The sequence below is a fragment of the Mobula hypostoma genome, chromosome 4 (assembly GCF_963921235.1).
Source record: "Mobula hypostoma chromosome 4, sMobHyp1.1, whole genome shotgun sequence".
In the NCBI taxonomy this organism is placed as follows: domain Eukaryota; kingdom Metazoa; phylum Chordata; class Chondrichthyes; order Myliobatiformes; family Myliobatidae; genus Mobula; species Mobula hypostoma.
This window is the reverse complement of record NC_086100.1, coordinates 150,179,856-150,204,040: the sequence shown is the minus strand read 5'-3', so window position 1 is coordinate 150,204,040 and position 24,185 is coordinate 150,179,856.

The following is a 24,185-nucleotide window of genomic DNA, read 5'->3' as shown; positions in this document are numbered from 1 at the left end:
TTAACAAGTTATGAGCACATGGTGTTACAGGAAAGATTCCAGAATGGATAAAGCAGTGACTGATTGGCAGGAAGCAAAGACTGTGAATAAAGGGAGCCTTTTCTGGATGGCTGCCGGTGATTAATAGTGTTCCAGAAGGTTCTGTGTTGGGAAATGATTCTTTTTATGTTTTATGTCAGTGATTTGGAGGATGGAATTGATGGGTTTGTTGCAAAGTTTGCAGAAGAAATGAAGATAGGTGGAGGGGCAGGTAGCAGGTATTTTGAGGAAGTAGAGAGACTACAGAAGAACTAAGAGAGATTAGGAGAATGGGCAAAGAAATGGCAGATGGAATAGTGCCAGTAAATGTATGGTCATGCACTTTAGTAGAAGAAATGACAGGGTTGACTATTTTCTAAATGGAGAGAAAGTGCGAAAAATTGAGGTGCAAAGGGACTTAGAAATCCTTGTGCAGGATTCCCTAAAGGTTAATTTGTAGGTTGAGTCTGTGGTGAGGAAGGCAAATGCAATGTTAACATTCATTTCAAAAGGACCAGAAAATAAAAGCAAGGATATAATGTTGAAACTTTATAAAGCCTCATTTGAAGTATTGTAAGCAGTTTTGGGGCTCCTTATCTTAAAAAGGATGTGTAGGGGGTTCAAAGGAGGTTGACAGAAATGATTCCAGGATTGAATATCTTGTTATATGAAGAACATTTGAAAGCTCTGAGCCAGTATTCACTGGAATTCAGAAGAATGAAGGGTGACCTCATTGACACCTATCAAATGGTGAAGGGCCTTGATAGAGTGCCCATGGAGAGGATGTTTCCTAAAGTGGTAGTCCAAAACCAGAGGACACAGCCTCAGAATAGAAGGGTGTCATTTTAGAATGGAGATGAGGAGCAATTTCTTCAGCTAGCAAGTGAAGAATCTGTGGAATTCTTTGCCATAGGCAGCTGTGGAGGCCATGTCTTTATGTATATTTAAGGCAGGGTTTGATAGATTCTTGATTGGTCAGGGGTTGAAGGGATATGGGGAGAAGGCAGGAGATCGGAGCTGAGAGGAGAATTGGATCAGCCATGATGAAATGGCGGAACAGACCTGGTGGGCCAGATGGCCTAATTCTGTTTCTATATCTTATGATCTTATGGCCTTAATTAGTTTCTCCCAAAGATGCTTGGACCTTCAGATGTGTCTCATCAATTACAATGTGCTTCCACTATGTATCCTAAAGAAACTAGTTGTCAACCCAAAGCACTGAAGTGAGCAATGTAATTGTAACTTTTGAAATTGTATTGAATCAGCTACTTGTTGACCTTTGATCTTAAGGGTATAAAAATGTGATGTACTTTTGGGTTGGTGAGCTTCCACTGAGAGTGTCTCCAGAATGATGCCTGCTTGTTGTGCTGAATAAAGATTTCTATATCATCAGCTTCAGTGTTTCTCCGGTGACTTTGATCACAGTCACACTTGCGGTGCAATTGACAAATGTTCGTAGCTCACAGTGTGGCCAGTGACCTTAGCAATCTAAGGGGTGAGTATTTTTTTTAAAGAGTAGTACCCTTATTTCGATCTGTTTAGTCAATCACCATGGAATCACAGAGTATGAAAGGACTTGGCAGAGAGCTGAAATGGGAGATGTAAAAGTATGGTGTGTGTGTTTTAGTGTGTTTTTGTTTTGCTTTTTAGTGACCAGGTACCATATAGCACTTGATAGTTTGTTGAGACAGGGGCACCAGTTGTGGAAGGTGGTTACTGACCATTAGGGACACCAAAGATTGCGTGTATACTTGTTCGATGGGCAATGGATTAGGTGTAGTGTGGCTACTGTGAACAGCTGGGTAGAATGGGAGATACTGCTTGGGATGGCAGAGGGTGCGTGTGTACTCACCTGGGGAATTCTTTATGTGTGAGGGAAAACCTGAGAAATAAAGCCTACGATGGGCGATAATTCAGAAGTATTTAACTTTCTACGTAAACATCATGGGCTCAATTATGAAGAGGGGAGAACTCACAGAGTAAATGCTCCATAAACTTGAGAAGGTTGAACAGGGAATGACAAAGCTGGATGGGTTAAGACCTGGAACCCGGAGGAACTTTGGCAGTGGTGGAGAAGTTAATCAAAGAGGAAGGGAGATAAAGCAGCAGTTATCCTATGTCATGTATATTTCCAGGAGAGAACAAAGTGCCAGGATTCACATAGTGTACAAATAGAAGAGCTACAGAAGCAAGGGGATGAATATGGGGAACAGTGAGAAACTGCACATGTAGAGCTGGACAGATTGAAAAAACAGCTAGAACACTTACAGAGAGAGAGAGAGAGAGAGAGAGAGAGAGAGAGAGAGAGAGGGGGGGGGAGAGAGAGAGAGAGAGAGAGAGGGAGGGAGGCAGAGAGGTATGGGTGAAAAACAAGCAAGACAGTTAGAACAATATAAAAACGCATTAGTCGGGAATCTGGGCAGACTGAGAGGTAAATGGGATAAGGCCCAGCAGGTGGGTGCACACTGGGCAGCAGCCATGGGTAACTGCTGAGGAAGGTGATGTGGTAAATTGGGAAGTGCTGGACCAGGGAGTTGACAGGTGGGAAAGTACCCATGAACAGGAGAGGTTATACACAGTATGGCCTGTTGGAATGGCACCTACTGAGACCAGGCAATGTCAGGCTCTGAACCCTGATAATTCCAGCCAGTCACTCACACTCATCTCCGCCATCCACAAGCCCTTCACCCCAGGGGAAAAGCACAGCATTCTATCCAAACTGCCCCCAGAGTTGTGTGCGGCAATGCAGAGTTTTGGTGTAAGTTCAAGGAAATGTTCAAAATCCACTAGACACACTCCAAAACTGTACATATTGGTTAAAGCTAAGTGCCTGAGAAATATGTGGGACAGTATGATTCCAGGGGTGCCGGATGGAACATGGGGAACTACTGGGAATACCAGCAATAAGGAAAGATGCTGGAACTTTAAGGAAGAAGTGAGGCAGTGACTTGAAGGAGGAGAGGGTAACAGAGGAATTATACTGTCTGTTGTTCAGAAAACTGATGAAATGTCATAGACGGTGCAGAATGAAAATACTGGGCTTCTGAAGAATACTTGGCTGGGCAATTCAGGGAAGGATGATCCAGTCTTCCTGAAGATGATCTAGGAAGGGCCGAGCTTAGTCTAGCAGGAGGTTGTAGACTTGGGGATAATGGTGGGATCCACCTACTCCACATTAGTTCTATAGGCTGGAAAAATAGACTGAAAGAGAGGGGAAAGAGGGTTGTAAGATGGCTGTAGCAGATGAAGCTGCTGTGAAGACCCAAGGATCTTGCTTTGTTTGCTACCAATCAGGGCACTCTGTGAGTGACTGCTGCACCAGACATAGCAGGGCAGAGGAGGCAGTGTCCTAACAGGAGAAGGAGGCGTGAGGGTTACCTACCAAGACAGGTAGAGACCGCAACTGAACCCAAATTCCCAATCCCGACAGTGCCACCTCCGTCCAATCTGACTGCTGACCAGATTATAGAACTAGTAAAGGCAGCCTCAAGGTGAGACAAGTAGCTGTCAGGAGCCCCCATCGTCAGCTCCGGTGACCCACGGATGTACACACAGCATCGCTGGGGGCCGGCAGTGTGATAGGTTAGTGGACATGGGGTCTCGGTACCAATATATGTCCTAATCTTACCAACGACTGGAGGGGCTACTTATACTATGCGTACAGCACATAAAAAGTGAAGGCAGAAAGAAGTGAGACACAGATACTCAAAATTGGTGGAGTGCAGCTTCCAGCGTATATCAGGGTCTGTCCAAATAATGAAGGTACTATCCTTGGAATGGACATACTGAGGATGGGCAAGGACTGTTATAGACCCTGGAAAGGGAGAAACACATGGACAAGTCAGGGGCAGCGGACTTGTACAACCAACGGAGTACACAACCTAGCTGCCATAGCCTCAGCCATTCCAATCATCAGAGACTGGAGCCAGGATGATGTTTATGGGTTACCTTGTCAGCAGTTCTCAGAAGTGTGGGCTACATACAAGCAAGATTGTGATCAAGCAAAGATAAACCCAATTAAAATAGAGAGGGATCTAGGTAAACTCCATAAACAGTATCCCATAAAAGCCAATGTACTGAATGCTGTCCAGAGTATAGTGAAAGAACTAAAACACCAGGGGATACTAAGAGAAACCTCATTAACCACTCACCTATATGGCCAGTAAAGAAACTAAATTGTTAACAAATTGTTAACTGTTCACCCTCAATAAGACCACATCTTTACTTGTTTGTTTTGAGATTCCAATAGCCATTTAAAATAATCAGCATTTTTACATGTCATATGGCTGTGATTTGTAGCTAAGTGTCTTTTCAATTTTTCTGGAGCTATTGCTGCATTTGTAAGCTGTTTGCCACAGACTAGGCCCAATGGAACAGGACAACTTGGATCACCAGTCCATGTAAAACCCATCGATAAGTAGCTTTCATTGTAAAGACAGACTTTTTTGTGTCCATAGTTGCACCGGTGCAGTGAAATGACTCAGAATATTGTAATTCTTCATCATTAACCTTATCAGAATTGTCCGTAGGCCTTGTCTAGAATCCACCTCTTCCTTCTCACAACTCCTCTTCAAAAATTGCCACACTGAGCTGTCAGACATGTCTGTGAAACCTAAGGGTTAATAAAATGCCCTTGTGTATTTTACACAGGGAAAGGATGACGTCACAACCCAAGTTGGACGAGTTCATTCAGTGCTTGAAAATGCACTTCACACTCCTCATCAGCCTCCCGTCCTCCCCTCTGGATTCAACCAAATAAAGACGGTCCTACTGCACACTGCCACACTGGGCTGAGAGACCTCTAATGAGATTGCTGACGGGGCTGCTCGGTCACTGCCCACCACTGCGAGCGCTAGTATTTAAAAAAATCACGATCGTGATCTCCAGTGGGACCCCTAGTGTCCTCTGGTGGAACCCTGGTTGAGAAACCATGCTGTATAATGTCACCCCTCAGTCTCCTTCACTTAAAGAAAAACAGCCCCAGCTGTCCAGTCCTGCCTTATATTTCAAGCCCTCTAGCCCTGGCAGCAGCCAAGTAAATCTTTTCTGCATCCTCTTTAGCTTACTCTCATACTTAAATGTGACTACACTAAACAGAACATGGTTAGAGCTGTATTGTAATTGGACACCACAGTAGCATTGAATGCTCCAGGTGCTCTAGTTTCTTCCCATAGTCCAAACATGTACTAGTTTGTCATTGTAAATGGTCCTGTAATTAGGCTAGGGTTAAATCAGTGGCTGCAGGGTCTATTCCACACTGTACCTCTAAATAAGTATCAGCATGAAGCTAATTGTAACAGACTGTTGAGCAACCTTAAAAAGTGAGTAGATATGCAACCCGTCAGTTAAGGTTGAAGAGCCAAGATAATGAAGACACCTTTACAAGTTGGAAGTGCTGGGAATACTGAGCTGGTCATGCCACATCTCTGGGAAGAGAAACAAAATTAAAGTTTCAGAGTGAAGATCTTTCCAAAGAGTGCATAGTTGTTATCATGAAAGAAAATGCGAACCTTTTAGTACTCAGAGGAAATTATTCAAAAGGGTTCAATATGAATCATTTTGCATATCGCACTATAACACAGCACATAACTGAATAACTGAGATCCAGCTCTTCATGTCATGGCTCAGACCACGGTCTTCTGTTGTTTTTATTTCTATTTGAGAACGTTATTAGGCAACATAGTGTTAATTGCATGTTTATTTCACTAGATTACTCAGGATAGAACGATGAGAGTCATGATAGAAGCACAAAAGGAGGAAATATTACAAATTGCCTGGATTTAACAATAAGGTACTAGTTTGCAAATTCTTAGCTAGATGAGAGCGTGATGTCATGTTCTGCTACAGATAATCCTTCTGCTTACTATTGTGGAGAATAGTCACAACTCGGGTCAGGTTAGTTAAGCAAAATTTTGAGGCAAAAAATGGAAGAGGAATATTTGAGGCAGGAACAAAATCATAACTCAAACCATGAAGAATGTCATTTAAGTGCATGATAAAATTTGTCTGATGATATCACATAACAAATCTGACAGATTGAAATGGAATGTTGGCGTGAAAGTTTAAGTATGTGTGCAACATATGAACCAGAATTAGAAGTGCTGAGAGATGAAAAATAAATTATCAGCACATTCCTGAAAGTTAAACCAGAAGATATTGTGGAATAAAACAGCACAGAATTCTACTGGAATGGCAAGACTCTTGTCAGTGTGGAGAATCAGAGGGATCTCGGGGTCTGAGTCCATAGGACACTCAGAGCTGCTACACAGTTCGACTCTGTGGTTAAGAAGGCATATGGTGCATTGGCCTTCATCAATTGTGGGATTGAGTTTAAGAACCGAGAGGTAATGTTGCAGCTATATAGGACCCTGGTCAGACCCCACTTGGAGTACTGTGCTCAATTCTGGTCACCTCACTACAGGAAGGACGTGGAAACCAGAGAAAGGGTGCAGAAGAGATTTACAAGGATGTTGCCTGGATTGGGGAGCATCCCTTATGAGAATAGGCTGAGTGAACTTGGCCTTTTCTCCTTGGAGCAACAGAGGATGAGAGGTGACCTGATAGAGGTGTACAAGATAATGAGAGGCATTTATTGTGTGGATAGTCAGAGGCTTTTTCCCAGGGCTGAAATGGCTAGCATGAGACGGCATATTTTTAAGGTGCTTGGAAGTAGGTACAGAGGAGATGTCAGAGGTAAGTACTGTTCATGGGTTCATTGTCCGTTCAGAAATCTGATGGCATAGGGGTAGAAACTGCTCCTGAAGTATTGAGTGTGGGTCTTTAGGGTCCTGTACCTCCTCAATCGTAGGATATTGCAAGATATTGCAGCAACATTTCAGGCATAGATGAACCTTTTTCCTTCATTTTATATTGATAAATACCAACACAGATGTGTTTTATGCCTTCATGAGTCCTCAACTATCTAGCAATTATTCTGGGATTGCTAAGAGACACACAAAACACTGGAGGTATTTGGAATCTGGAGCCAAAAGCAAAATGCTGGAGGAACTCAGGGGGTCAGGCAGCATCTGCAGAGGGAAATGGATATGATATATTAGGTTCAGAGTGTTCATCCAAGTCCTTTAAGAGCTGTCCAGCCATAACTTTATTCTAAACTGTATGAAGATCCCAAGGAGGAAGATTTAATTCTGGAAGTCAACTCTATTCTCTGTGCAAAGTTTTTGGAGCAGCTATCAGATCAACTGATTTCTGCTCCCACTTCTGCTTTCTGGCTAAGGCCAATTCTTCAATTTTTCCATTACTTGACCTGTTCAAATATTCTGTCTATACAAATCATTCTGTGTGATTTGCATTGATATCATGTGGAATTTGAGTGGGTTTTAGAAACTGAATAGGCTTCTTCTATGACAACCAAATATAATTTTAATCTGTCATCATTATCACAAGTTCAAAATTCTGAAGGTATTAAACTTAAATCACTGTAAAAGTATTTGATTACAAAAATTGTGATAGTTCAGCATTAGCTTCTGAACTAGTAAAGGTCAGTAAGTAGCAACTTTGCTAATAACCTCTATGTACTAGAATGAACTCTTTAAAGATTCAGTGTTGCTGGATTTAATCCAGTTTAGCTTGAAACACTGGCTAACATAGCTGACAGTTTTCAGCATGACTCCTTATTGTCTTTTTTTAACAGGATCTTTAAATATTACAAACAAAATTATCACTAACAAAAAATTCTCAGTTTTGCCTGCTAGTTATAGTCTGTGCTTCTAACCAGGTAAAGTGTGTTTCTTCATTATTTAAATCAGACTTGCTGTAAAGTTTTGACTGGCTAGGTGCCTAGAAATATTATGGCCTTTGGCAAGTACCATCAATGCTTAATACAGATTGATGTGTGGTTGCACTGATTTTAACAACAGCTATAAGTAGCCTGTCAAATGAAAATCAGTGAAACATTTTCCATACAAAGTGAATTATATGAAGTTTAACAGTAAGTATAATGTTTTAAATCTGGCAGAAGTTTTATTTGAGTGCTGTTTGGATATCCAAGGTAGCAGATAGCCAAGGGGTATTCTTAACAATGCATTATTTTGCTATTATTTTTAGTTTTTCAATAATGGGAAAGTATATTGTTCTTCCATGACTGAATCTGTTTAATATCAGTCATGTGCTTTTGTGTTTCATGATTTTTCTTGTTAGAGCATTAATACTGCACATTCTTGCAGTTAGATGTTGAGATGTACTCTGCAAATAAAGGTTTCAAATGACACATACTCTGCTTTTTCTTTCCATGTATGCATAGATCTTCGGATAATACTGGCAATAATTAGAAAAACAAAGTGAAAGTTGAGGTAACCAGAATATTTTTGCAGTCATCATATGCTTTCTCTGTATCTTTGTAACTTTTCGTAGCCTGATAACCTTCAAACATTTCTGTGCTTGTCCATTCTTTGGCTTCCTGGTCATCTTTGCATTTAACCAGCTCAGCAATATGTATTATTTAGGCACGTACCTCTGGAATTATTTCCCTGTTTCTATCTACATCTCTGCTTCTTTCTTCTCAAAATGAACCCCAAGGTAGTATATGGTAACATGTGTACTTTGTTAATAAATTTTACTTTGACTCCTTTAAAGTGTTCCTTAGGACCTCAGAGACCATGTTAGGGATCTGGAGCTGCAGCTTGATGACCTACTGCTTATCAGGGAAAGTGAAGAAGTGATCGACAGGAGCTACAGGGAGGTAGTCATCCCTAGGCTACAGGGGTCAGAAAACTGGGTGACTGTCAGGAGAGGGAAGGAAAATGCCCGGATAGTGGAGAGCACCCCTGTGGCTGCCGCCCACCCCCCCACAGCAACAAGTATCTCGTTTTGGACGCTGTTGAGGGGTATGACCTGACAGGGGATGCCCACGGTGACGGGGTCTCTGGCACTGAGCCTGGCGCTGTTGTGCAGGAGAGAAGGAGGGAGAAGAGGAATGCAGTAGTCATAGGGGATTCCATAATCAGTGGAACAGACAGGAGATTCTGTGAGCCTGATAGAGATACTCGCATGGTGTGTTGCCTTCCAGGTGCCAGAGTACAGGATGTCCCGGATCGGGTCCAGAATATTCTAAAGGGGGAGGGCGAGCAGCCAGTTGTCTTGGTACATGTTGGTACCAGTGACATAGATAGGAAAAGGGAGGAGGCCCTGAAGAGAGATTTCCGGGAGATAGGAAGGAAGCTGAGAAACAGTACCTTCAGGGTGGTAATCTCAGGATTGCTACCTGTGCCACGTGCTAGTGAAGGCACGAATAGTAGGATGTGGCTGAGAGACAGGTGCAGGGGGCAGGGCTTCAGATTCTTGGATCATTGGGATCTCTTCTGGGGGAAGTATAACCTGTTCAAAAAGGATGGGTTACACCTGAACCCGAAGGGGACCAATATCCTGGCAGGAAAGTTTAATAGAGCTGTTAGGGAGGGTTTAAACTAAGTTGGCAGGGGGATGGGAACTGAAATGATGGAGCAGAGGAGGGGGAAAACAGAAATAAATCTAAGATAGTGAGCAGTAAAGATGTCAGGAAGGACAGGCAGGTGATGAGACAAATTTGCAGCCATTGTGATGAGTTGCAGTGCAATCAAAGCAAAAAGTACCAGATACTGGTGTTATTCTTAAATGCACGCAGCATAAGGAATAAGGTGTGTTACGTACCCCGTAACTGGGTTGCCAAACCAGCAGAAATGGATCACTCAGTTGGAGTCTGGATTACTAGATCTAAGAAAGTTTTATTAAAGAAACAAGCAACACAGTAATCGAAAGGATAATAAATGCAACTGTTCAGCAATGATAAACACACATGTGCACAGAATTAAGATAACAGGATCAATCAAGCTCTATCGTTGTCTGGGGGTAAATGACCAATTTCAAAGTGACGCAAAGTTCAGTCCAATTTAGTTCAGTTCGCAGTAATCGTTGCCATGGCGATGGACAATGTGGAGGGAAGGAGAGAGAGAACAAGAACGAATGATCATTCAAAACGGCTTCCACTCACAGACCTGCGATATTGCTCACAAGCAGCTTTCGGGCGAGTCCTTTGTGATGTCACCTGAGGTCACCGACTGTGACCCCTCCTCCAGATGCGGTCGATCCTCTGCAGTGAACCTGGCACCCAAGCAAGGGCGGACACACACCAGGTTCCCGCTGATCGTACCTTTCCACCCTGAGCATCTAAGGCTGATCCTGCGATCAGCCGTTCAAGAGCTTCCCACCGACTTGTGAGAGGCGCACCGCTTCCAGGGTCTCGATACCTTGGGTGTTGTGTGTGTCTTGCCTTAGCGAACCTGTCCCTTTTTATCCCCCTGCTGGGGTATCGCCTGTCCATCACTTCAGACAGTTCAGGGTTCAAAGGGGGAGCTGCTCTAGACAGCTCTCTCTCCCATCCCTTCATTCCACATCTCCAAATCGCCTGTCCGTCACTTCAAACAGTTCAGGGTTCAAAGGGGGAGCTGATCTTGACAATACCCAGACTGATGGCTCCTTCATTAACATCTCCAAATGCTGCTTCATTGTGTTCCTTATCTCTCCCTCCCCTGAAGACAGGTGGCAGACCAACTGCTGATCACACAGGACAGCTAACATCTATGTGTATTCTTGTCACAGGTGGATGATCTTGTTGTACAGCTACAGATTGGCAGGTATGATATTGTTGCCATCACTGAGACGTGGCTAAAGGATGCCTGTCTCTGGGAGCTGAACGTCCAAGGATACACGGTGTATTGGAAGGATAGGCAGGTAGGCAGAGGGGGTGGCGTTGCTTTATTGGTAAGAACTAATATCAAATCATTAGAAAGAGGTGACATATGATCGGGAGGTGCAGAGTCTTTATGGGTTGAGCTAAGAAATCACAGAAGTAAAAGGACCCTGATGCCAGTTATATACAGGCCTCCTAACAGCAGCAGTGATGTGGACGACAAATTACAACAGGAGATAGAAAAGGCTTGTCAGAAGGGACGTGTTATGATAATTGTGGGGGATTTTAACATGCGAGAGGATTGGGAAAATTAGGTCGGCATTAGATCTCAAGAGAGAGAATTTGTAGAATGTCTATGAGATGGCTTTTTAGAACAGCTTATTGTTGAGCCCACTAGGAGATCGGCTGTGCTGGATTGGGTATTATGTAATGAACAAGAGGTGATGAGAGAGATTGAAGTGAAGGAACCCTTAGGAGGCAGTGATCATAACATGATTGAGTTCACTGTGAAATTTGAGAAAGGGAAGCAGAAATCCGATGTGTCGGTATTTCAGTGGAGTAATGGAAATTACAGTGGCATAAGAGAGGAACTGGCCAAAGTTGACTGGAAAGGGATACTAGTGGGAAGGACAGCAGAGCAGCAGTGGCTGGAGTTTATGCGAGAAGTGAGGAAGGTGCAAGATAGATATATTCCAAAAAAGAAGAAATTTTCGAATGGGAAAAGGATGTAACTGTGGCTGACAAGAGAAGTCAAAGCCAAAGTTAAAGCAAAGGAGAGGGCATACAAGGAAGCAAAAATTAGTGGGAAAACAGAGGACTGGAAAGTTTTTAAAAGCTTACAAAAGGAAACTAAGAAGGTCATTAAGAGGGAAAAGATGAACTATGAAAAGAAGCTAGCAAATAATATCAAAGAGGATACTAAAAGAACTTCTTCCCTGAGGCTGTGACACTGCTGAACCTCTCATCACAGCGCTAAGCAGTATTGCATCTGTATTATACTGTCTCAGCACTCAATATTTGTGTGCTGTAGCAATTTTTATTCACAGTTATTTTGTAAATAACACTATTCTTTGCATTTCTGGTCAGATGCTAAATGCATTTCATTGGCTTTGTATCTGTACTTGGCACAATGACAATAAAGTTGAATCTAATCTAATCTAAAAGCTTTTTCAAGTATATAAAGAGTAAAAGACAGGTGAGAGTAGATATAGGACCGATAGAAAATGATGCTGGAGAAATTGTAATGGGAGATAAGGAGATGGCGGAGGAACTGAATGAGTATTTTGCATCAGTCTTCACTGAGGAAGACATCAGCAGTATACCGGACACGCAAGGCTGTCAGGGAAGAGAAGTGTGCGCAGTCACAATTACGACAGAGAAAGTACTCAGGAAGCTAAATAGTCTAAGGGTAGATAAATCACCCGGACCAGATGGAATGCACCCTCGTGTTCTGAAGGAAGTAGCTGTGGAGATTGTGGAGGCATTAGCGATGATCTTTCAAAAGTCGATAGATTCTGGCATGGTTCCGGAGGACTGGAAGATTACAAATGTCACTCCGCTATTTAAGAAGGGGGCAGGGAAGCAAAAAGGAAGTTATAGACCTGTCAGCTTGACATCAGTGGCTGGGAAGTTGTTGGAGTCGATTGTCAAGGATGCGGTTACGGAGTACCTGGAGGCATATGACAAGATAGGCAGAACTCAGCATGGTTTCCTTAAAGAAAAATCCTGCCTGACAAACCTATTGCAATTTTTTGAGGAAATTACAAGTAGTCTCGACAAGGGAGATACAGTGGATGTTGTGTATTTGGATTTTCAGAAGGCCTTTGACTAGGTGCCACACATGAGGCTGCCAAACAAGATAAGAGTCCATGGAATTTCGGAAAAGTTACATATGTGGATAGAGTGTTGGCTGATTGGCAGGAAGCAGAGAGTGGGAATAAAGGGATCCCATTCTGGTTGGCTGCCGGTTACCAGTGGTGTCCACAGGGGTCCGTGTTGGGGCCGATTCTTTTTACATTGTACATCAACAATTTGGATTATGGAACAGATGGCTTTGTGTCTAAATTTGCTGATGATACAAAGATAGGTGGAGGAGCCAATAGTGCTGAGGAAACAGAACGTCTGCAGAGAGGCTTGGATAGATTGGCAGAATGGGCAAAGAGGTGGCAAATGAAATACAATTTGGAAAGTGTATGGTTATGCACTTTGGTAGAAGAAATAAATGGGCAGACTATTATTTAAATGGGGAGAAAATTCAAAGTTCTGAGATGCAATGGGACTTGGGAGTCCTCATGCAGGATACCGTTAAGGTTAACCTCCAGGTTGAGTCGGTGGTGAAGAAGGCGAATGCAATGTTGGCATTCATTTCTAGAGAAATAGAGTATAGGAGCAATGTTGAGGCTCTATAAGGCACTGGTAAGAATTCACTTGGAGTACTGTGTGCAGTTTTGGGCTCCTTGTTTAAGAAAGGATGTGCTGAAGTTGGAGAGGGTTCAGAGAGGATTCTCTAGAATGATTCCGGGAATGAGAGGATTAACGTATGAGGAACGTTTGACCACTCTTGGACTGTACACCTTGGAGTTTAGAAGAATGAGGGGGACCTCATAGAAACATTTCGAATGTTGAAAGGCACGGACAGAGTGGATGTGACAAAGTTGTTTCCCATGTTGGGGGAGTCTAGTACGAGAGGGCATGAATAAGGATTGAAGGGCACCCATTCGGAACAGAGATGCAAAGAAATTTTTTTAGCCAGAGGGTGGTGAATCTGTGGAATTTGTTGCCACGGGTGGCAGTAGAGGTCAAGTCATTGGGTGTATTTAAAGCAGAGATTGATAGGTATCTGAGTAGCCAGGGCATCAAAGGTTATGGTGAGAAGGCAGGGGAGTGGGACTAAATGGGAGAATGGATCAACTGATGATAAAATGGTGGAGCAGACTCGATGGGCCGAATGGCTGACTTCTGCTCCTTTGTCCTATGGTCTTATGGTCTCTACCTTTGACCTGGCATTTAGCCACTCGGTAATATTTGTTCATTTGACTTGGTGCCAAATATTTATGCATATCAGGAGGATGAAAGTAGCATTCAGGTTTATGATTATTTTTGTTTGGTTTGTACCTTCAGTTTCTTTTTCCAATTTTTGTTTATAATTATTTGTTTTTCCTTTCAAGAGAGAGAGTCTAAGGATTGTAAAAGAGGAGGGAGAAGTTTGAAAGACAGAAAGTTTCATAGAGGAATTCCAGAGCTTAAAATCATGATGGGAAATCTCTCGCACAACTGATTTGAAAATTAACCATTTTAAAATTAGAGTTCTCCAAAATTCAGCTACATAGTTTTGGCTATGTACTTCAAGTAATGATTTGCATTTTTGTAAAATTTGGTATGTGAAGCATGTACAAAAATTTCTACTGGGACTCCCAAAAATGGGAAACAAACAAAGGCATGCAAGCCTCTTGCCAGCTGAAAATTTGTATATGCAGATCATATCACCAAATTCTATAATTCTAATCAAATGGCAAAACCACTCAATTAGTAGTTAACACCATGTGTGAGAACTCAATGTTTAACAGCAGAAAGGACCCCTCATCCCCACCACCACTGTCTGTGCTGTTAAAAAGGATAATCAATTACCTTAAGGTTAGTTGTTGATTGATTCAGAGAGTGTTAGTTGGGTAAATATTTGAGACCTCATTACAATGTGTGAAAGTTACAGGGAGCAGTGTGGTACAAGCAAGAATGGCTTCTTTAGGACTTCACTAAAACTCTGCTACTCTCAGGTGTAAGAATTTTGGGAGACCTTGCAAGACCAAGTGGCTGCTTTACTGAGCACCTGTGGTCTATTTGCCATGGCTGACTGGACCTTCCAGTTGCAAGCTATATTAATTTTCTGCCCCATTTTTCCAGCAACCTGCCTCTGCTTGGCCTCTTCCACTGCCAGCATGGGGACAAATACAAACTAGAGGAACAGCTACTCATATTCTACATAGGTAGCCCACAAACTGATGGCATGAACATTGAATTCTTCAATTTCAGGTCACCTGCTCCCCTTTGTCGTTTCTCTCTCCTCCTAGTCTGCACAGTTCCTCCTACACACATCCAACCAGCACTCATTCTCCTCACCCCTTATCAACCAATTTCTTTCTCTTCCTCCACCAACTCCAAATGCCCATCGCTCACACAGAGTAATCCTTCCTCAGGTTCGCTCCCGTCTGACGTTTGATTTGTTCCTATCCAACCACCCCACCATTCTTATTCACATATGCACATCCCACTTAAAGTAAAGATGAAGTTAAACTCACATCTCTGACTCCGGTATCTTCCTTTGAATTAATTTAATGTTTTGAAGTTACAAAACATAACACCGGGAATCAAATGGTAAACACACGAAGAGTGTTTGATGGCTCTGGGCCTGTACTCACTAGAATTTAGGTGGATCTCATTGAAATCAGTTGGATATGCAGGGTTCAGATTTATGCATCATTGGGATCTCTTCTAGGGAAGGTATGACCTGTACAAAAGGGATGGATTACACTTGTGCCCAAAGGGGTCCAATATCCTTGCAGGCAGGTTGGCTAGACCTGATGAGTCAAATGGCCTAATTTTGCTTCTATATCTTATGGTCTTATATTGAAAAGCCTAGACAAAGTGAATGTCAAGAGGGCAGCTGTGGAGGCCAAGTCATTGGGTATATTTAAAATGGAGGTTGATAGGTTCTTAATTAGAAAGAGTGTCAAAGGTTACATGAGAAGTCAGCTATATTGGGTTGAGAAGGATAATAAATCAGCCCGACAGAACGGTGGAACAGACTTCATGGGCCAAATGGCCTAATTCTGCTCCGATGTCTTATGGCCTTATAGTTTAACCATCCACCTTTAGAGAATCATCCACCTCTAGCATCACAGCAGCATGTCAATTAGTGTGGGCGCCACAGTGGTGTAGCGGTTAACATGACGTTATTACAGCTCGGAGCGTCGGAGTTCAGAGTTCAATTTTGGCATCATCTGTAAGAAGGTTTGCTCGTTCTTCCCGTGTTTGCTTAGGTTCACTCTGGGTGCCCTGGTTTCCTCCTACAAATCCAAAGGCATGCTGTTTAGTAGGTTACTTGGTCATTGTAAATTGTCCTGTGATTAGACCAGGAGTTTAATTGGTGGGTTGGTGGGTGGTGTAGCTCAGTGCGTCGGAAGGGCCTGTTCTGCGCTGTATTTCTAAATAAAATAACAAATAATTTGTGGCAGCAACAAGGGCATTGGCAGAGTGGCAGTAGTGAGACCGATATGGTCAAGCTGAGGGAGAACAGCTGATCTATACTTTATTGAACTGCTGCTGCATGTTGGCTCATTTCAGCTGGTCCGACCCACTTCCATTTGTGAGCCCTGTGCTCATGCAATCAAAGCAGTCATGGCCAGAATATTAACTGCTTATTTAAATGAGTAAGCAATAACAATTATGTGGAGAGTCATTCCATCTTGAATGGGTTCAGGTTATTTACGCATCACAATTTCAGCAAATTTTTTCCAGGCTGTTTAATTTATCTCCATAATTTTTTTCTATTGTCGCTCCAAAAGCCAATTGGAACCAATTAAATTTTTGATGAATGGTGAAGTTCCCAGAAGGATAAATTCTTCCACTTTTTAAATCTTGTATATTCACCTTTCTCTTCACAACACTGACACTCTATGGAATATAGATCTAACATCTTATTTTCTATTACCAGTTCTGTTTCCTTCATAGACATCAAGGTCTAGAAATGGGGCCACAGAATACATACATTGCCATGAGCCATGCAGCTAGCTAATGTCATAAAATAGGAGGCAGAAAATATGCAAGTTCCCTGTGTACTGCCACTCAACCTGGGGCAATGTCAAACTAAAAGACAACCTGTCTAAAACAGTTGTTATGCCTTCTGAGTATGTAAATAAGGAAAATATGTTTTCTTTGAAGACCTCTCTCCGATATATGTTTCTTCATCACTTGCTGCACTTGTGGATTACTTAGGGATAGCAAACTTAGCTAATGTAAAGATGGGAGGAGCTCCTTTGATCCCATATTGAAAGATTCACCCATTCACTCTCAGTCATGCCACTCACCCCTATAGTTTTGATCCCTGTTTGCCTATCCACTTCCTTTCCCTTCCAACTCCAAGTTGTCCAACACACTCCAGCTACCTTTTAGCCTAACTGTTCCTATCAATTACTGAGAATTGATATGGCAGTACCAGCTCCCATATCAATTCTCCACTTATCCTTTCAGAGACTTAGGCACCATATCAGCTCCATGACAGTGAAGCCCAGAATCAGAAATACCCTGGACCTCACCACCATATACCTCAAAGACCTTAACATTAAACTACCACATTTCAAAGTTCAAAGTCATCTTATTATCAAAGTACATATGAAGGCTGGTTCTTTGCTTGCGAAGATCAGGAGGGAAGAATAGTCCTCAGGAGTGACAGCATGATCGTTGATGACTGTAGAGGCCAGTTCTGGATCTGCAGACACTGGAGCAGTAGGGACACGGGAACAGCTGAGATGCGAGCACTTGGGTAGTAGGATCCTTCCTGCATCTCTTCTTTTCTTCTGCAGTTGCTCTTCTGAATTCCTCAAAATTATTGGCTGCTCTGTGGATCAGCATTCTCCAGCTGTCTCTCACAAGCCAGCTGCTGCCACTCGTTGACCTTGATATTTGTCTGAGAGAGCTGCTGCTTAAGTTGGTCTTTGTATCTCTTGTGCAGGGCACCATGATCTCTCTTGCCCTGAAAGAGTTCTCCGTAGAGTACTGCTTTTGGTAACCTGGAGTTGTCTATGTGAGACATGCGTCCTGGCCAGCGGAGCTACCTGAGTAGCAAAGTGGCTTCAATGCCTGGAAGTTGAGCCTTCTCCAGGATATTCGATGCTGGAGACACAATCTTACTGGCTGATACCCATGATGGAGCAGAGGCAGCGCTGATGGAAGCGCTCGAGCAACTGGATTTGCTTGTGGTACAAGACCCAGGATTCACAACATATAGCAGAGTTGTGACAACAGCAGCCTTGTACACCTGGATTTTTGACCCATCACTCTTCCCCTGAGTTCTAAGAACTGGATGCCCTGCTATCCACCACCTCAGTTTAATAGTAATCTTCATTCAAAAAGTAAATTTGCTAAATTTGTTTGTTTGCTTTTTAAAATCTTACTGCAAATGCAGTACAATAGATGTTTCTAATTAGCAACAATTCAATGCTTTCTTCCCTTATCTTATCAGTCTTAATATTTTTAAATAATTTAAATTTTGTCTGAATAAGTAAATGTCAAACATCTAAACAACAGTCATTTAAACAACAGTCTTTCAAAGCCTATCAAGAATGTGCTGTTAGCGAGCATCCAGAACAGTTCATCTCGAGGCCTGATTGCTACATTGTAGACTGCCGCATTTGCCATGGCGTGAGTCTTTGATGTTGATGGGGTTTGGAATGCTTACACAAGTAGTGAGCATAGGCTATGGATCAGGTGGAGCCTGTGCTTGTGTGCTTGGCACTTTCATGAACATAGTACAGGTCTGGTTTTAGATGAAACCATGCAAATGAATGCATGAAATAAGATTCAGGTGGAATCAGGAAAAAAATTGGCAATGGGGAGACAATAATCAACAACAGATTCTGTGAAATAATTCTTATTGTCACCAAAAACTACAGAATTAGAAATAGGAGCAGGAGTATGCCATATGGCTTTTTGAAATTTCTTTGATATTTATCAATATCTTGGTTGATCTTTTAGCTCTGCGATGTTTAAGAGGCATCTTGACAGGTACATGTATAGAAAAGGCCTACAGTGATATGGACCAAAAGCAGGAAAATGGGACCAGCAGAGATTGGCACCATGGTTGGAAAGAATGAGTTGGGCCTAAGAGCTTGTATCCATGCTGTATTACTGTAGACTATGTCCGAAGATTCATCATTGCCATGTAAAGTAATTTCTTCTCATCTCAGCACCTCTTATTCAGGGACTGAATTCCTATTGTTTCTATTGATTCCTGAATCCTCAGCCAATGGAAATATTCTCCATACATCTACCCTGAAGAGCCTTGTGAGCATTTAGTAAGTTCCTCTTATTCTTTTGAACTCTGTAGAATAGGGGCCTATTGAGTCTCTCTTGATATGGTAACCCATATCAGGAACCAATCTGTAGAATCATCATTGCATTCCCTTGATGGCAAGTATATTCATTTTAAGCATGGAGCCCAAAATTGTGCAGAATACTCCATGTGCAAACTCTCTAATGCCCTATATAATTACTCCTGTGCTTGAATCCTTTCATAATTAAAGAAAACATACTATTTGCCCTCCTAGTTGCTTTCTCCTGAAAGTGGTCAATCTATTCCCGCTCATTACTTTCTGTCCATTAATCAATTCCACAATCATTACTCCAAATTCTATGTGCTGTAACCTTGTGTGGAGCTGTAATAGAAACCTTCTGAAAATCTAAATACAGCACATCCATTAGTTCCTCCTTGTCTTCTCTACCAGTCACATACTCAAAGAAATTTAAACGATTAGTCAAATATCATTGTCTATTCATAAATCGATGCTGAAATTACTCAATTCTATCATTCTTTTCTAAGGATTCTGTTATGACAACATTCTTCATCCATTGCATCATTTTTTTCCCACTACCAATAATAGTCAAGTTTAAGTTTATTTTCACAACTATATGAGAAACCTGTTTACGGCAGCATCACAGACATGTAGGTTCAAGAAATAAAACATAAATTATTTCATAAATTACACAAGGCAGTGAACAGAAAAAAATACTGTATGATCGTTGTCTTCTGCTGTACCCATCCATTTCAAGGTTTGATGTGTTGTGTGTTCAGTGATGCTCTTACAAGCACTGTTGTCACGTGTGGTTATTTGAGTTCCTGTTGCCTCACGTCAGCCTGAACCATTCTGGTTATTCACCCCTGACTTCTCTCATTAAAAAAGTGCTTTCACCCACAGAATTGTCGCTCACTGGATTTTTTTGTTTGATTTTTGCTTCATTCTCTGTGAACTCTAGAGACCATTGTGCGTGAAAATCTCAGGAGATCAGCAGTTTCTGGTGACCACAATCATTCTACGGTCAAAGTCACTCAGATCACATTTCTTCCCCATTCTGATGTCTGGTCTGAACCTCTTCACTATGTCTGCATGCTTTTAGCGTGTTGCCACATGATTGGCTGATTAGATATTTACAGAAACAAGCAGGTGTACAGTTGCACATAATAAAGTGGCCTCTGAGTGTTTATGAGGAGCATAGAATGTAATGAAAGCTACTATAAACTACATTTGTCAATAAAGGCAGCTCTTTTGTCAGAGGTGGACATCTGTATTTAAGAAAGACAGAAAGGTCATAGAAATAATAAAAAGGCAACTAATATGGATGCAGACTTTTGATCATTGATTTAGGAACAGAAATAAAGGAATTCATTCATTAAACAAAAAGAGACAACGTTTGTAATCAGTTCTTCTAAAATTTTTATGGGTACTAACAGCATCTCAACCAATTGACCACTTTTCCCAAAGCTCACTTAAAAAATGTCCTCTTTGGCAAAGGTACTGAACAGCAGTTTTTCATCCGTGAAGACAATTAATGTGGGCAAGCAACTGATTTCGATATATGTGGTAATGTGGATTTATTGTGGGTAAGATGGTTCTATCTGAGACTGAGTTGCCATTGGATATAACGGATTGTTTGTCAAAGGGAACTGGAGAAACTAATAACTTTGCAGGGAACAAAAATTAAGTCTGACATGCTGTTAACAGGAGGCATTATAATTTGGGCAATGAAGCGGTGTCAGGGTAGTAGCACGTTGACTAAACTTTCACCTAAATAAGCCCAGAATAAGCTCAACAGATTGAATGGTCATTTTATGTTACTAAAGATCTTATAATGCTAGGCTTATTTATTTAACTATGTTCCTTCTTCAAACACCTCATCATTTCATAATTGGAGAAACACAAATAAAATTGTATATATTTGTTTTTAACCCAATGTGGGAGCAGAAAAAATCATTTTAATAAACTTTTACTGGGCAGATGATATTGCCTTTATCTTCCACGATTCCTCTATCAATATCACCAAAGCTTTACCAGGTGTTTCAGCCCAATGGTAACCAAACAAACATTCTACCTTGACATACCAGCAGGCAGTGAAAATTAAATTCAATGCAATTCACCATCATGGAAACACAAGAGTCTGCAGATGCTGGAATCTGGAGCAATGTGCAAAATATTGGTGAAACTCAGCAGGTGAGGCAGCTCTATGGAGGGAACTGGGTAGTCAACATTTCAAATTGATACCCTTCATCTGGACTCCTCCCACTAGTTGCCTCCCCCACTTCTTTCCAGTGCCCAACTCACCTCTCTCCCTTTATTCCGTGCTCCACTATCTTCTCTATCAGATTCCATCAACAGCAGACCTTTGCCACTTCTACCCATTCCCTCTTAGCTTCAGAAGCAATTTCAATTCTCCACTCCCCATCTGTCTATCACAGCACCCCCATCGCCTGGGTCCACTTTTCTCCCCTTATTCTACCTAATCTGAATAATTGAAAGTTCTGCATTATTGATCGTTCCAGAAAACAATTACAGCTCATGGAATTTTTGCAGTTATTCTGTACAACCATTCTTCTAACGGAGTTAATGATTTATCCACAAGTTTCTGTAAATGTTAACGGCTTGCAAAATGGAAGTGATTATATTCTATGAGTTACTATAGTTTTATGTCAAAACTTAAATGACTTCCAATCATGATAGGCGACAGAGCCTTCAGAAAAGATTTGAATTTAAATTTTCTCACATATTGGAAATCAAATTCAATTAGTTTTCTATCGACTTTAATGGTATTTGCTGTTTTTAATATATTAATTATATTAAAATTGGCCGTCTCCCTTTTCAACTCAGTAATGATGTTAAATTAGATACATAGATACTTTTATTGATCTCAAAGGAAATTACAGTGTCACAGTAGCATTACAAGTGCACGGAACGAGTGCATTAGAGCAGAAATAAGAAAGAATAAAAAATAATTTACCTCAAACAATTTCATGGGGGGGGGGGGTTGTCACTTCCCCGACTATAGGTTGATTCATTATAGAGCCTAATGACCGAGGGTAATAATGACATTTTTGTGCTGTAGCCAATTATCCTCCAAGTGTCAAGCTGAAACGATGGCAAAGAAAAGAAATATATTGCATTCAAATAAATTAGATCTGATCTAGTTTTCTGAATGAGAGAGGAAAGTTCTTTTATCTTACCAATATTTTTTAATACTGTGAAGAATCCAATTTATGTTGCGAATGAATAAGAGCACCAGAAGTTTCAAATAATGAAAATCTGTGAGGTGGAACTACAGACAAACTGTTACAGTGGTGGTGTCAATTAATAGACAGGCACATATACACCACACACACACAAGCACTCTGTGGTATTGATTCACAGTACACTTAAACTATTATGATAAGTTAAACCAACTAAGTGAGCTGCATTGGAATTTCATCCCTCTCACAAACCTGTCATTTAATTTGCCATGTAGAAGGAATAAAAATTCCACCTTTTTCCATAATTGAAACCCACAGCTGAACAAGGCATTTCTTAATACTATGAACAGCTGTGTAGTAATATATGCAAAGGGATTATGTCAATTTTTGGCAGGATTAAATGGAAATATCTTCATCTTCATTATTTTAGCAGAAGTATTGAGCTCCATCTAATGAGAGATAATGATGTAATTCAAGCAGTGGGCAGAAAAATATCATGTCAGTTAGCTCATCTCCAATTTTGGATCAGTTGTTTATTTTCAGAGAATTGAGGCAGGAAAAGTGATGTGGCTTTTCAAATACTTGAGTGGAATATGTTAAAGGGGTTGTTTATATTACATGCGGGATGTATGGGGTGTCAGAGAGGGGTAGCACCTCTGGTGGGGGAACATGTCGTGTCCTTTTCAAGGCGGTTAGTCCACCTTTGGTCCCCGCCTGGCACTCAGCTCTCACCTGTGGCTCCCCGTAGCTGTTTGCATGCGACAGCGGCCACACCCCGGGCAATGGCTTCGACAAGCCAGCTAAACCAGGTGAGGGTAGCTGATGGGTCTCAAACCCTCGGTGAGATAGGGAGTTATCTATCCCAGCATGTGAAGACAGACTCCGGCGGATTGAGCGGACGAGACCAATGGAAGGTCCAACGGTCAAGAAGGCGGTCTCTGCAAGCGCCGTGGAACGTGTAGAGCAGGACAAGACACAGAAGGCGTCCTGGTCATCCACTGCGCCTAGTCCCATCTCCAGCCATCCAGACTCTGTCTTGCCACTGGATCCAGATGGAAATTGGCAAGAGAGAGTGAGGCTGACGCTGCGCAAATCTCCCTCACTTAAATCCAAATCACGCGTTAGTCTCGACACCATCATAATGGTGTCGAGGTCCTCATTGACGTCGACGATGGATGAACACATATTACATGCAGTCTGAGACCTTTGTAAGAAACCTGGATATTCTTGGAAGTGTGTACAGTGAGGTAGAAACTTAATTGTCTAATGTAGCAATGGCAAACATCATAGCAGCTAAAAGGAAAAGAATAAGCTTATTTAAGGTTATGTAACAAAAGTGACAAAATGATTCAAGACAATTGAACTTTAAAACAATCAGAATTCAAAGCAAAATTTTTTTCTTATCAGTTTGCTGTCAATTAGCTTAAGAACATATTAGGGAAAATATTACAGCAGTGCTCAGGCAGGACAGATTAGAGGGCTTGTCTACTGAGTCCTTATGGGTGGAGCTGAGAAACAGGAAAGGTATGGCCACATTAATGGGATTGTATTACAGACCACCCAATAGTCAACGAGAATTGGAAGAGCAAATCTGCAGAGAGATAGCAGGCAACTGCAGGAAACATAAAGTTGTGGTGGTAGGGGATTTTAATTTTCCATATATTGATTGGGACTCCCATACTGTTAGGGGTCTAGATGGTTTAGAGTTTGTAAAATGTGTTCAGGAAAGTTTTCTAAATCAATATATAGAGGGACCAACTAGAGGGCATGCAATATTGGATCTCCTGTTAGGAAACGAGTTAGGACAAGTGACGGAAGTGTGTGTAGGGGAGCACTTTGGTTCTAGTGATCATAACACCATTAGTTTCAACTTGATCATGGACAAGGATAGATCTGGTCCTAGAGTTGAGGTTCTGAACTGGAAGAAGGCCAAATTTGAAGAAATGAGAAAGGATCTAAAAAGTGTGGATTGGGACAGGTTGTTCTCTGGCAAAGATGTGATTGGTAGGTGGGAAGCCTTCAAAGGAGAAATTTTGAGAGTGCAGAGCTTGTATGTTCCTGTCAGGATTAAAGGCAAAGTGAATAGGAATAAGGAACCTTGGTTCTCAAGGGATATTGCAGCTCTGATAAAGAAGAACAGGGAGTTGTATGACATTATAGGAAACAGGGGGTAAATAAGGTGCTTGAGGAGTATAAGAAGTACAAGAAAAT